Below are 13,037 nucleotides of genomic sequence, written 5' to 3'. Positions count from 1 at the left end.
ATCCACACCATATCAATATAACTTAAGAATTTAAAACATAACTAACACATGCAACTTGGATAGATTTCAAGAACATTATGCTGAATGAAAAAAAAATCCAAAAAGGTAAAATATTAAATAATTACATTTCCAATTCTCAAAATGACAAAATCATAGTAATGTAGAACAGACATGTGGTTGCTAGGCTTACAGGAGGGTGTAACTATAAGGAGCTAATAATAAAAGGTACTTTCTTTGGGATTAATTTCTTAGAACTATCTACAAAAAAAAAAGTGCATCCAAATTTGATTTGGTAAAATCCAAATCAAATCTACAGTTTAACTTTAGTATTCTATTAATGTCAATTTAATGGTGGGCTGGGCCCAGTGGCTAACATCTATAATTAGCCTAAGCAACATAGGGAGACCTTATCTCTACAAAAAATAAAAAAATTAGATGGGCTTTGTGGTCCATGCTTATAGTCCCAACTACTCTCAGGAGTCTAAGGAGAGGATCAACTGAGCCCAGGAGTTTGAAGTTGCAGTGAGCTTTTTTTGGGGGTGGGAAACGGAGTCTTGCTCTGACACCTAGGCTGGAGTGTAGTGGCACAATCTCACTCACTGCAACCTCTGCCTCCCAAGTTCAGGCAATTCTCCTGCCTCAGCTTCCCAAGTAGCTGGGATTACAGACACCTGCCAACACGCTCAGCAAATTTTTGTATTTTAGTAGAGATGGGGTTTCCCCATGTTGACCAGGATGGTCTCCAACTCCTGATCTCAAGCCATCCATCCACCTCAGCCTCCCAAAGTGCTGGAATTATAGGTGTGAGCCATCGTGCCAGCCTGCAGTGAGCTTTGATCAAGGCACAGCACTCCAGCCTACAAAACAGAGATCCAGTCTCTACGACAAAAACAAATTTGATGGTTTTGATCACTGTACTCTTTTCATTGGGAAACCATTATTTTTACAACTTCTAAGTGGCTCTAAAATTCTTTCAAAATGACTAGTTTAAAAAAACAAATACCAGGAGAAAAAAGAACGAAAACTCCATCCAAAGTCCTCTCTTTATGCTAAGAAAGAAATTCGATAAACACTGGAAGTTGATGGTCGTGAACAAATATCTAACAGGTAAACAAATTTATAATGAGTTTCAAAATATGTGGGAAACTTTCTGAAAAATATTTGCACCATTTGTTTTTACTAATGACATTATGTAACCATACAAATTGTCAGATCACTAAACTTCAAATCTGGGAGCAAGCATTCAAAAAACATAATCATCATCTGTATTATACTTTCACTGGATTTTTGAGAGGAAAGTAACAGTATTCAATAAATCCCAGATAGTCTCACTATATATGCCAAATACCTAGGAGAATTGTAATATGCCATACTACTGGACTAGGAGAATGAGGATACATCATTCTCTTGCAGCTCAGAGCAGAATATTACCCAAATTCACACTTGAAATGCCAATGATTTCCTAGGAGGACTCACAGGACACAGCACAGTCATCTTCATGGCTGTGAAGGATGGCTATGATAAAAGGATAAAAAGCATAATCACGAAAGGGAAAGGTGCATGATGAGAAATCTGGAGAAAACCAGACACAAGCTTAGAAGACAAAGGAGTGGTACAGAGGTTAAGAAGAAGAGGAACCTTTGCCGGGCGCGGTGGCTCAAGCCTGTAATCCCAGCACTTTGGGAGGCCGAGACGGGAGGATTACGAGGTCAGGAGATCGAGACCATCCTGGCTAACACGGTGAAACCCCGTCTCTACTAAAAAAATACAAAAAAAAAAAAAAAAACTAGCCGGGCGATGTGAAGAGGAATCCGACCGGGCGCGGTGGCTCACGCCTGTAATCCCAGCACTTTGGGAGGCCGAAGCAGGTGGATCACGAGGTGAGGAGATAGAGACCACCCTGGCTAACACGGTGAAACCCCGTCTCTACTAAAAATACAAAAAATTAGACGGACGGGGTGGCGGGCGCCTGCAGTCCCAGTTACTCGGGAGGCTGAGGCAGGAAAATGGCGTGAACCCGAGAGGCGGAGCTTGCAGTGAGCTGAGATCGCGCCACTGCACTCCGGCTGGGGCGACAAAATGAGACTCCGTCTCCAAAAGAAAGAAAAAAAGAAGAAGAAGAATTAGAAGAGGAATCCACCAGAAGCTTAAAAGGGGCATTCACTGAGATCAAAACAAAGCCAGAAGTGAGTTATCTGGAAGGAAGTGGAAAAAAAAAATGTATCCAGAATAAGGGAGTGACCTGCTGTATCAAGTGCTCCTGATACACCATAAAGGATGAAGACTTAGAGGCATAAGCTCCATTTGGAGACATAGCTAAGGACAGAAATCAGTAGTAACCAACCAAAGAGTAAGTGATCCTCTGCTCATTCCTGCATCAGCCGGTTCAAAAGTCTCAGGGAGAAAAAATAAGAAAGGAAGAACTATACAACACTCAAGGGGGGTCTTACCTTTGCCTAACACAGGCAGAAAAGAAAACTTCATGGGTTTTCATCTTCCTGCCTAGAGAACACACTAAATCAAGTAAGGGAGAAAGAAGAGTTTTTTCTGTCAATGATAATGAATGATACATTTTTTAAAAGTCAAAATCCTTAGATAAGTGACCACAAGAGACAAAGCTGGAGTTTGAATACAAATACTGCATCAAGTGAAAGTAGCTATCCTATGAAAATGACCTTAAAAACCTGCTAGTCAATAAATTTTTTCAGCTTGCTAGAATGAATACAAAAATATCCTCCAATATTATGATCTAGTGGGCTGTTAAAAGATAAAAGACAAAAAAAAAGAATCAAAAAAATCCTCCAATATGAAAGAACTCACTTTCCAACAATGTCTACAAATAGGAATGCCTATAGAAGACATTCATTTCTCATTAACTTTTTTGTTTTTGTTTTTGTTTTTGAGATGGAGTTTCACTCTTGTTGCCCAGGTTGGAGTGCAATGGCACGATCTCAGCTCACCGCAAACTCCACCTCCCGGGTTCAAGTGATTCTCCTGCCTCAGCTTCCTGAATAGCTGGTATTACAGGCATGCACCACCACACCCAGCTAATTTTGTATTTCTAGTAGAGACGGGGTTTCTCCGTGTTGGTCAGGCTGGTCTTGAACTCCTGAACTTAGGTGATCCACTGACCTCGGCCTCCCAAAATGCTGGGATTACAGGCATAAGCCACCACACCTAATCTCATTTCTCATTAACTTCTAACTGAAAATTAGAAATCTACTTGTACTGACAAAATAACAAAGGCATCATTTAAATCCTTTTTGGCGAGGCACAGTGGTTCATGTCTGTAATGCCAGCACTTTGAGAGGCCAAGCCAGGAGAATTGGTTCAGGCCAGGAGTTTGAGATCAGTCTGGGCAACATAGCAAGACCCCATCTCTCCCCCTAAAAAAAAAAAAAAATTAGCCAGTCTCCCACTTGAGCCCAGGAGCTGAGGCTACAGTGAGCCATGATTGCGCTACTGCACTCCAGCCTAGGCAACAAAGTCAGACCCTGTCTCTTAAAAATATATATATCATTATTGTTTCTCCTGCTCCATCAATTTTTCCTTATTCACCCACCACTTTGTTCGCTCCTGAAATTCTCCCTTTCACAGAGTTTGGTTCCTTGCTACTCCAGGTGTACTCACTGGATCAGCAGCATCTGTATCACTCAAAAACTTATGAGAAATGTTGAATCTCATCCTCCCCAAACGTATCCCCAGGTGAATCACAAGGACCTTAAGGTTGAAGAGGCACTGATATAACTGATACCTGATTGCCTAAGTGGATATTTTCTTATAGCAGAGCTCCAGTTTTCCCCTTCTTTTTCAGAGGGCCTCTGCCATCAGTTACCTTTTAAGGGCTCAAAAAAAATTATTTTTCAAGTCAAAGACCTAAAACAGCTGTAAAGTATCCATCAATCAGCTGGTCCTCTCACTTTACAGGAGAGGCCCAGAGAAATTACATGATTTCCATACCTCACACAGCTAATGGCAGGACCTTGCTTCTGCATACTCTCTCCCTGGTCTCTAGACCCCTGTCTCATTAGGCTGCCAATAATCTGCAACTTAATATCAAAAAACTGAAAAAGTATGTCGATAAAAGGATTTTTTTGTTGTTGTTTGTTTGCTTTGTTTTAATCTTTAAAGACTGCAGAGGAATGGCTAATTTTTAAACCTACGTCCAATAAATGGCTCTTCCTCACAAGAACATAGCTACCTTAATTATTTCAGAACAATATTTCAGAGCAACAACAAAGACTTTCATGCCAGGGCAAACATAAGGTCATGCATAGGAGAATTTCATAAATTCCATTACATAAACATCTGTATGTTTGTTCCCCCAATGTCGGAAGTAGTATCATGCACCATTCTAGACAATAATTTATTGAACAATAAGGACCTACATCTTTAAAGAATTAATGAAAAATAGAAAAAAACAATTTGGGCTGATAATCAATAGTCACCATTTGTTTCCAAAGTGCCTCTCTCCAGTTTCAAAAGCAGAAGCAGAGAAGGAGCACTGCCAACCCCGAATAAATTAAGCAACCCCAAACTCTCATCAGTACAAAGTTGGGATACCACTAATTTCCTTTGATAAAAAAATGGGTGGATTTCAAAAGACAACTTAGGCAGCAGTGATGGCAGCCGCTGTGAAGACACTGGCTGCAGCGTGGGAGACACAGCAGGGGCTGCCCACTCTGTGAAGCCAGCGGGGGCTGGGAACAGGCAGGAGCCCCGCCCCCTACCAAGTTGGAGGGGCAGGAGCCCCGCGCTCCTGGGCGCAGCTGCAGCCACTCAATCACAGCTCCAGACCCAGGCATCCCTGCACTGTCGGTGGTCCGGGAAGCACCCCTGCCCCTGCAGTTTGGAAGTGCCCACTCCTGCTCCCTGGCCTCTCCCAACTCCCAGAGCCCACTCCGATTTCCAACCAAAGTTGAAGCCGAGCCCAGGTGCTGTCGCAACCCGGCCATGTGTGTGTGTGCTCGGGGCAGTGCTGATACACCAGTCCCCTAACACCTGGGTCCCCTCTGGACTCTGGGTGCAGACAGCACAGGAGGGACACACACGGGAGCTGAGGGCTTGAGTATACTCCACTGGTATACTCAAGAACAGAGGAGACCCTCTGCTGACTCAAGAAGAAATAAAAAATCTAAATAGATCCATAATAAATAAAGAAATTGAATTGGTAATTTAAAAACTATCCACAAAGAAAAGGCCAGGCCAAGATAGATCCACTGGTGGACTCTACTAAACAATTAAAGCAAAATTATACCCATTCTTCAAAAACCACTCCAAAAAACAAAAGAGGAGAGAATACTTCCCACCTCATTTTATAAATCTAGTTACCCTGAGCCAAAACCAAACACATCACAAGAAAACAACAGACCAATATCCCTTATGAATATGGATGCAAAATCCTCAACAAAATACTACTAGCTAACTGAATCCAACAATATATAAAAAGTATTATATAACATGTCTAAATAGAGTTACCTGAAGAATGTAAGATAGGCATCCTTAACATCCAGAAATGAATTAATGTAAAATCAATAAAATCTAAATCAAAAGCCACTTGATCACCTCCATAAATCCAACTCTTCCATTATAAAAAACACTCAAAACACTAGGAATAGAAGGTTCCTCACACTGATAAAAGGCATCTATGCAAAATCCACAGCTTACATCATACTTAATAGTGTAAACTGAACAGTTTCCTCCTAAGATCAGGCGTAAGACAAGGATGTCTGCATTTACCACTTGTATTCAAAATCATACTGGATGCTCTCAACTATAGCAATTAGGTAAGAAAAGGAAATAAAAGGCTTCCAAATGGGAAAAGAAGAAGTAAAACTATCTTTACTCACAGATGACATAATCTGGTATATAGAAAATCCTAAGGAATTCACAAAAAAAGATTAGAACTACTAAATGTGTTAAGCAAGGTTGCAGGATATAAAATAAATATACGAATATCAGTTATATTTCTATATGCTTGCAATGAACAATCCAAAATGAAATTTAAAAAATAATTACATTTTCAATAGCACCCTAAAGAGTAAAATACATAAGTTAGCCAGGTATGGTGGTGCGCACCTGTAATACTAGCTACACAGGAGGCTGAGGCAAGAGGATCACTTCAACTCAAGAGTTCAAGATTACAGTGAGCTATGATCATACCACTACACTCCAGCCTGGGCAACAGAGCAAGACTCCATCTCAAAAAAAAAAAAAAAAAAAAAAAGAATACTTTGGAATAAATTTAACAAAAGAAATGTAAAACTTACGCTCTGAAAACTATGAAAACATTATTATAGAAATTAAAGAAGATCTAAATAAATGGAAACATCCCATGTTCATGGATCTGAAGACTTAATATTGTTAGGATGGCAATACTTCCCAAATCAATCTACTGATTCAATGTAATCCCTATCCCAGTAACTATCCCAATGTAATTCCCAGATGACATCTCCGTAGAAATCAACAAGGTTCTTCTAAAATTTGTATGGAATTTCCAGGGACCCAGAATAGCAAAAACAATCTTAAAATTAAAAAAGAACAAAGGTAGAGAACTCACACTTTCCCATATCAAAACTTACTAAAGCAACAATAATTAAGCCAATATGGCACAAGCATAAGGATAGACATAAAGATAAGTGGAAAATACTGAGAGTCCTGAAATAAACCCATACATCTATGATCAACCCATTTTCAACAAAGGTGTCAAAATCATTCAACAAGTAATTGCAACAGATGGGTCTAAGATGACCGAATAGTCACATGCAAAAGAATGTAATCGGATGCTTACCTCTAATCATATGTTTAAAATTAACTCAAAATGTGTCAAAGATCTAAGTATAAGCTAATGTACAGATAAAACTATAAAACTCTTGAAACTCTTAGAAGATAATATAAGTAAATTTTTATGACCTCAGATTTGGCAATGGATTCTTAGATTTGACACCAGAAATGTGAGCAATAAAAAATAAATAAGGGCCAAGCATGGTGGCTAATGCCTGTAATTCCAATACTTTGGGAGGCCAAAGCAGGAGGATTGCTTCAGCCAGGAGTCTGACACCAGCCTGTGCTGATCCCATCACTACAAAAAATATAAAAATTAGCCAGGTGTGGTGGTGTGTGCCTGTAGTCCCAGCTACTGGGGAGGCTGAGGTGGGAGAATTGCTTGACACTGGGAGGCTGAGGCTACAGAGAGCCATGATTGCACCACTGCACTCCAGCCTGGATGACAGAGCAAGATCCTGTCTCAAAATAAATACATAAACAAATAAATCCAGGTGCATTGGCTGACGTCCGTAATCCCAACACTTTGGGAGGCTGAGGCAAGCAAACTGCTCAAGCCTGAGAGTTTGAGAAGAGCCTGGGCAACAAAGCGAGACCCCATCTAAACAAAAAATAAAAAATTAGCTGGGCATGGTTGTGTGTGCCTATAGTCCCAGCTACTTGAGAGGCTGAGGCAGGAGTTGAGGTTGCTGTGAGCTAAAATCATGCCACCACACCTCAGCTTGGGTAGCAGAGTGAGACTCTATCTCAAAAAAACAAAATAAATAAACTAGACTTCATCAAAACTAAAAATTTTTGGGTCTCAAAGGTCACCATCAAGAAGATGAAATGATGGGAGACAATATTTGCAAATCATATATCTGATAATATGCAAGAACTCATACAACTCAATAATAAAAGTCCAATTAAAAATGAACAATGGGTCTGAATAGGTATTTTTCCAAGTAAGATATACAAATGGCCAATAAGAACATAAAAAGATGCTCAAGGCCGGGTGCAGTGGCTCATGCCTGTAATCCCAGCACTTTGGGAGGCCAAGGCAGGCGATCACCTGAGGCCAGGAGTTTGAGACCAGCCTAGCCAACATGGTGAAACCCCATCTCTACTAAAAATACAAAAAAAAAAATAGCCAAGCACGGTGGCAGGTGCCTGTAATCCCAACTACTTGGGAGGGTGAGGCAAGATAATCGCTGGAACCCAAGAGGCAGAGGCTGCAGTAGGCCAAAACCACACCATTACACTCCAGCCTGGGCAACAAGAGCAAAACTCTTGTTTCCCAAAAAAAGAAAAAAAATGCTCAGCATAATTAGTCATTAGGGAAACGCACATCAAAACTATGAGATATCACTTCACACCTACTATGACAGAATCAAAGAAGTCAGATAGTAATAAATGTTGGTGAGGATGTGGAGAAATCAGAACCTCATATACTGCTAGTGGGAATGCAAAATGATGCAACCACTTTGGAAAGGAATCTAGAAGTTACTCTAACACTTAAACACAGAATTACCATATGACCCAGCAATTTAACACTGAAGTATCTATCCAAGAGCAATGAAAACATATGTCCATACAAAAAAAACTTACACATAAACGTTTATAGTAGCATTATTCATAATAGCCAAAATTTGGAAACAACCCAAATGTCCATCAGCTGATGAATATATAAACAAAAGGTAGTATCCATACAGTGGAATATTATTTGGCCATAAAAAAGAAAAGAACAAAATACTGATATATGTTACAACATAAATGAATAAAAGCATATAGGTTTTAGAATGAGACATATCTGGCTCTTAAAAACATGCTAAGTTAAAGAAGCCAGTCACAAAAGGCCACCTATTATATGATTCTGTTTATATAAGATATCTAGGATAGGCAAATTCATAGAGACAGAAAGTAGATTCGTAGTTGCTTAGGTCTCGGGTTAGGGGAGAACGAAGTGGGAAGGAGAGTTATAGCTAAAGGATGTGCGGTTTCTTTCTGAGTTGATAAAAATATTCCAAACTTGGCTGTGGTAATGGTTACATGTATCTGTGAATATACAAAAAAGGAACTGAATTTTATGCATTAAATGGGTGAATTGTATAGTATTTGAATTATATTTCAACAAAGCTGTTATTTTTTTTAAAGAGAACCAATGGTGATGGATACATGGGGGTTCATTTTGTTATTCTTTACGCTTTTGCTTATGCTTCGAATTCCCCCAAAAACAAAAATGAAGTTTCTTTTTTTTTTTAAGTAGAACACTCCTGTATTTTGGCCACATTTACCATTAGGCCAGGAGCAGTGGCACGCACCTGTAATCCCAGCACTTTGGGAGGCCAAGGCTGATTTATCAGTTGAGCTGAAGAGTTCAAGACCAGCCTGGGCAACATAGTGAGACATCGTCTTTGCCGAGCATGGCAGAAAAAACAAAAATTTTTTAAACTTCTTTAAATATTAAAAAAAAAGTGCAATAGCAAATTAAATTTAGAAGGTCAGCAAAATACATTCTGCCCTTTTTCCTGGAAGACATCCTAAGTCATCAAGAAAATGAAAAATTAGCCATAAATTGAGACACAAATAAAATGCTCATCTGTATTCCAATCTAGGAAAGATATAGGCCTTGACATTGATATATTAAGATAAGCAGTTGGATGCGGGAGGTCTGGTACTGACAGGTTAGGAAGGATAGTAAGGACCAATAGTAATAAACATTTTTCAGTCATGAAACCTGGCTTTTGGGTTACAAAAATAAACAAAAAGTGTTCTAAATAACAAAAAATAAAATATGTATACACTGATTTTTTAAATTCAGTTTAGTTAACTGCCTTGAATAAGGAACCGAGGTTTGCATTTTATCCCCTTTTCATTCAGTGTTGATTTCCAGTTGCTCACTGATTTATCTTTTAAGTAACTGTAAAATAGAAACCAGGTTTTTAATGACATTGCCTTAAAGAAAAGTATCTACTAATCATTTACTAAAGCCCAGTCAGGATTGTAAATGCTTTGCAAGCATTCTATTTTAATCTTCATAACAAAACTACAAAGTAAATTGTAGATACTATTATTCAGGTATCCTTGAATACAGAGAGGTTAAGAAACCTGCGCCAGTGGTCTCACTAGTTAAGTGATGTTCGGTACCTAAACCCAGACTGTCTACTCCAGAACCCTAAACAAACGGCCTATGTACACGCCCCTCCATGTAGACTATAAAAACAATAGCTCTATTCACACTAATTCTAATCACTACAAGTTCAAACTGCAGGCAAGTATGTCATACATTTGATTAAATTGTTAAAGGATGATTAGAAGACAATAATTTGAATGTTGTAACAGGTGCATTCCTATAAATAGGCACAACAGATTAGTTTCTAATGCCTTATTAGAATAATGAATGGGAGATAATCTCCTTACCCCCTAAACTCTAGAAATTCTCTTCTACATTCTTCACTTGATGCTTTTTTGTTTTCAATACTTATTTTTTCTACAACAAATTTACTCAGATTCAGATTTCATTTAAGAGGTGGCTGTATTAACACCTCATTGACCTAGTCCTACAATATGATCAGCTGTGAAAATAATAATCCCAAAGAATGCTGTGGGAAAAACATACGGGTTTGAAGGTCAGTTCTGGAAACAGACCTTGAAGCTGTTGTTCATTTTCAGAGCTTTGCTTTCTCCAGGTTATGCTAGTGTCACATGAAATTTAAGAAAGTAGAAATCAAGTCTTCCAGTCAAAGAAAGAAGACAAATGCATATAGCATTAGAAGTATACTGCTTTTGAAGGCAATAATGCAAGGGCTCACTGTTGGAATTTTCAACAAAAGACGAAAAGGGCAAAATAACACAAAATTTGGAGTAGGACAGCTCTGGGTTCACTTTCTGACCACATTTCCACTACATGACCTGAAACAAGTCCCTCATCCTCTAGTATCTCAATTGTTCTAGGATGGAGGAGGATAAAATGGTTCAACCCATAGCAAGTACTCAATAGTCAGTAATAACCTAGCAGTAGAAACAGTGGTGGTGGGAGAGACGGTGGTAGCAGGTGGTAGTGGAAACAGACAGTGGTAGTGTGTTCTGTGCAAGACACAATTACGAATGCCAAACTCACCCTCTGGACTGAAATTTGAAATGGGACTCACAAAGACTGATAGCAATCACTAATGGAAATGTGATTAATCAGCAGGGATGTTTTATAATAACTTCATGTATTTTAATAATTTTCAAAAAATATTTGAAAGTATTCCAAAGTGTAAGACTTACTACATCGCTCAAAAGGTGTAAAAGTTTTAAAATTACTATATATACTATTGCTGTTGGATTTTTTCCCTTCAATGAGCATTTCTATCAAGAAGTTGTACCATAAATATGTGTATAGTTGTAATTTAACCACAACAATTACACGCAATGAAAAATCCCTTAAAGTCTGACAAATAACTTGTAACTTGTTTTCAAAATAAAGTTTTTTTAAATTCTTCTTTAAAAACTTCTGGGTTTTCTAGTTTCTTTTTTTAATTCTTCCACTTATTCATGAAAAAAATCTCAGTAACTGTTTTCTTTATAAAATGCTAATAAGTTCGAAAATCTTTCTCTCTCTGAATGCTGGCCAACTAAAGACCCATAGCTTATCCTGCAGCATCTTTCAAGTTGTTTATCAATGAGGACATGTAAGATGTGTATACATGTAAGATACAGTTTCATTTTTAAAGTAAAAGTGAGATACCCAAAAAAAAACATTTCTCCAGGAAATTGAAGTCAAATGCAGGACTTGACTGGCAGGAAGTGCTGATAAAATCAGCGCATCTCATCTAAACTGTTGTGGTCTCCAACTAAAAAGAGGAGAAACAATAATCCTATTAAGAGAAGGATTGGGGGTATTAGTACATGCATCCTACTTCAGTCGTAGGCTGGGAACTGCTTTGCCCATTTACTCACAGACCTGTTTAAGTGTCTCAGGAGGATGCTCATGCTCCATGTGACATTCCTCCATGGAATCCTTAAAAATTCTCATCCCTTTTTTCTCAAAGGTATTCACAGAATCGCATACACTTTGTGCTCCTAGTGTTTAATCCAGTGCAAACATCTTTCTAAGAAATCAATCACCTTACAGCCCCCAAACCATTATATTGCATTGGAGGATCTTGTTCACAAAATAAAAAATGGAAAGGGCATTCACGTACCCGAAGTTTAATACCGGACATACCATCTTACCTGATGCCACGTCAGATGAGCTCTGTCTCACCTTTCTGCGAACCCTCGTTCCGCAAATTTCCCTTTATGAACGCCTGACAAGGTCCCAGTGATGGAGCAGAGGGAGCAAGAACGGAGGTGCAAAGAAAAGCAACCTTTAGCTTTACTATTCCCTCTCGTCCTCCAGCTGAAAGTTGTTCCACGTCCCGGGTAAAGAGAGAGCCCCACCAGGCAGCACCACCAGCTCCACAGAGTTGGAGTGATTCCCCAAAGAAGCTCCCCTGCGCCCCCCCGTCACCCCCCAGAGACCAGCAGAGGAAACGGCATCTATCCCTTGGAAGACACTAGGCAGGCAAGAACAAATGCAAGTCCTGCTGCTCACACCGAGGAGGAAAGGATGGAGGAGTTGGCAATGGGATGTAGCAGAAACCCGACGGCCGCAGCGGAAGGGACACCTCCCCTCTCCAGACTAACTCTGAGCCATCTTCGCCCTGTTGTCATAGCACTTACAACGGACGCCACTGCGCAGTCACGCCGCGCCGCGCCGCCTTCTGGGGGCTGGAGTCCAGAGAGTCTGAGGCGCGAAGGAGGAGACCGACTTCTCAGGGACCCGCCGTTGGAATTAGATTACTGCTGGGGCGGGGCTCAAGTGAACCACGGCCTGGTTCTTATTAGCAGAGAGGGATAATTACTGCAGTCCTCTGCCCCGTCATGACAGCAGTTCCTCAAGGAAGACCCGCCTCCCGCCTGGGCTCCGGGCGCAGGCCACGGCCCCCAGAAGCGTGCCCGCCCCCTCCCCTCGGCGCGTGTGGGTGGGGCCTAGCGGGGACAGGGCGTCGCCGGCATCTAGGTGGTGCTCTGCGATTCTGCGCTTCTGAGAGTCCCAATCGCCGTGTTTTTTTCCTGCCGGGACACTCATGAGGGCTTCGTCCATGCACCGCGCGACCGTGGCGAGGGTGGTCGCGGTAGCAAGCGCCAGCGTGTGCGCCCTGGTGGCGGGGGTGGTGCTGGCCCAGTACACATTCACCTTGGAGAGGAAGATGGGGCGGAAGACCAAGATCATAGAGATGATGGAG

General features: G+C 40.4%; 1 protein-coding gene across 6 annotated transcripts in view; it reads right to left on the bottom strand.

The window, feature by feature from the left end:
• BBS9 (Bardet-Biedl syndrome 9) overlaps positions 1-12,778 on the bottom strand; it is a 514,065-nt gene extending 501,287 nt beyond the window's left edge. For 3 of the 6 annotated variants that reach the window (XM_023191691.2, XM_023191695.2, XM_023191696.2), the window contains exon 1: positions 11,983-12,490. The gene's annotated coding sequence lies outside the window, so the exon portion shown is untranslated. Of the gene's footprint in view, positions 1-11,982 lie in introns of all 6 variants that reach the window. The other 3 variants (XM_023191694.2, XM_023191693.2, XM_023191692.2) reach the window with 3 other exon arrangements.
• Between the last annotated feature and the right edge of the window lie 259 nt (positions 12,779-13,037).

This window comes from Piliocolobus tephrosceles, chromosome 8 (genome assembly GCF_002776525.5).
Source record: "Piliocolobus tephrosceles isolate RC106 chromosome 8, ASM277652v3, whole genome shotgun sequence".
NCBI lineage: Eukaryota > Metazoa > Chordata > Mammalia > Primates > Cercopithecidae > Piliocolobus > Piliocolobus tephrosceles.
Note: the sequence above shows the minus strand (reverse complement) of the source record. Positions and strands in the feature narration are given on the sequence as shown.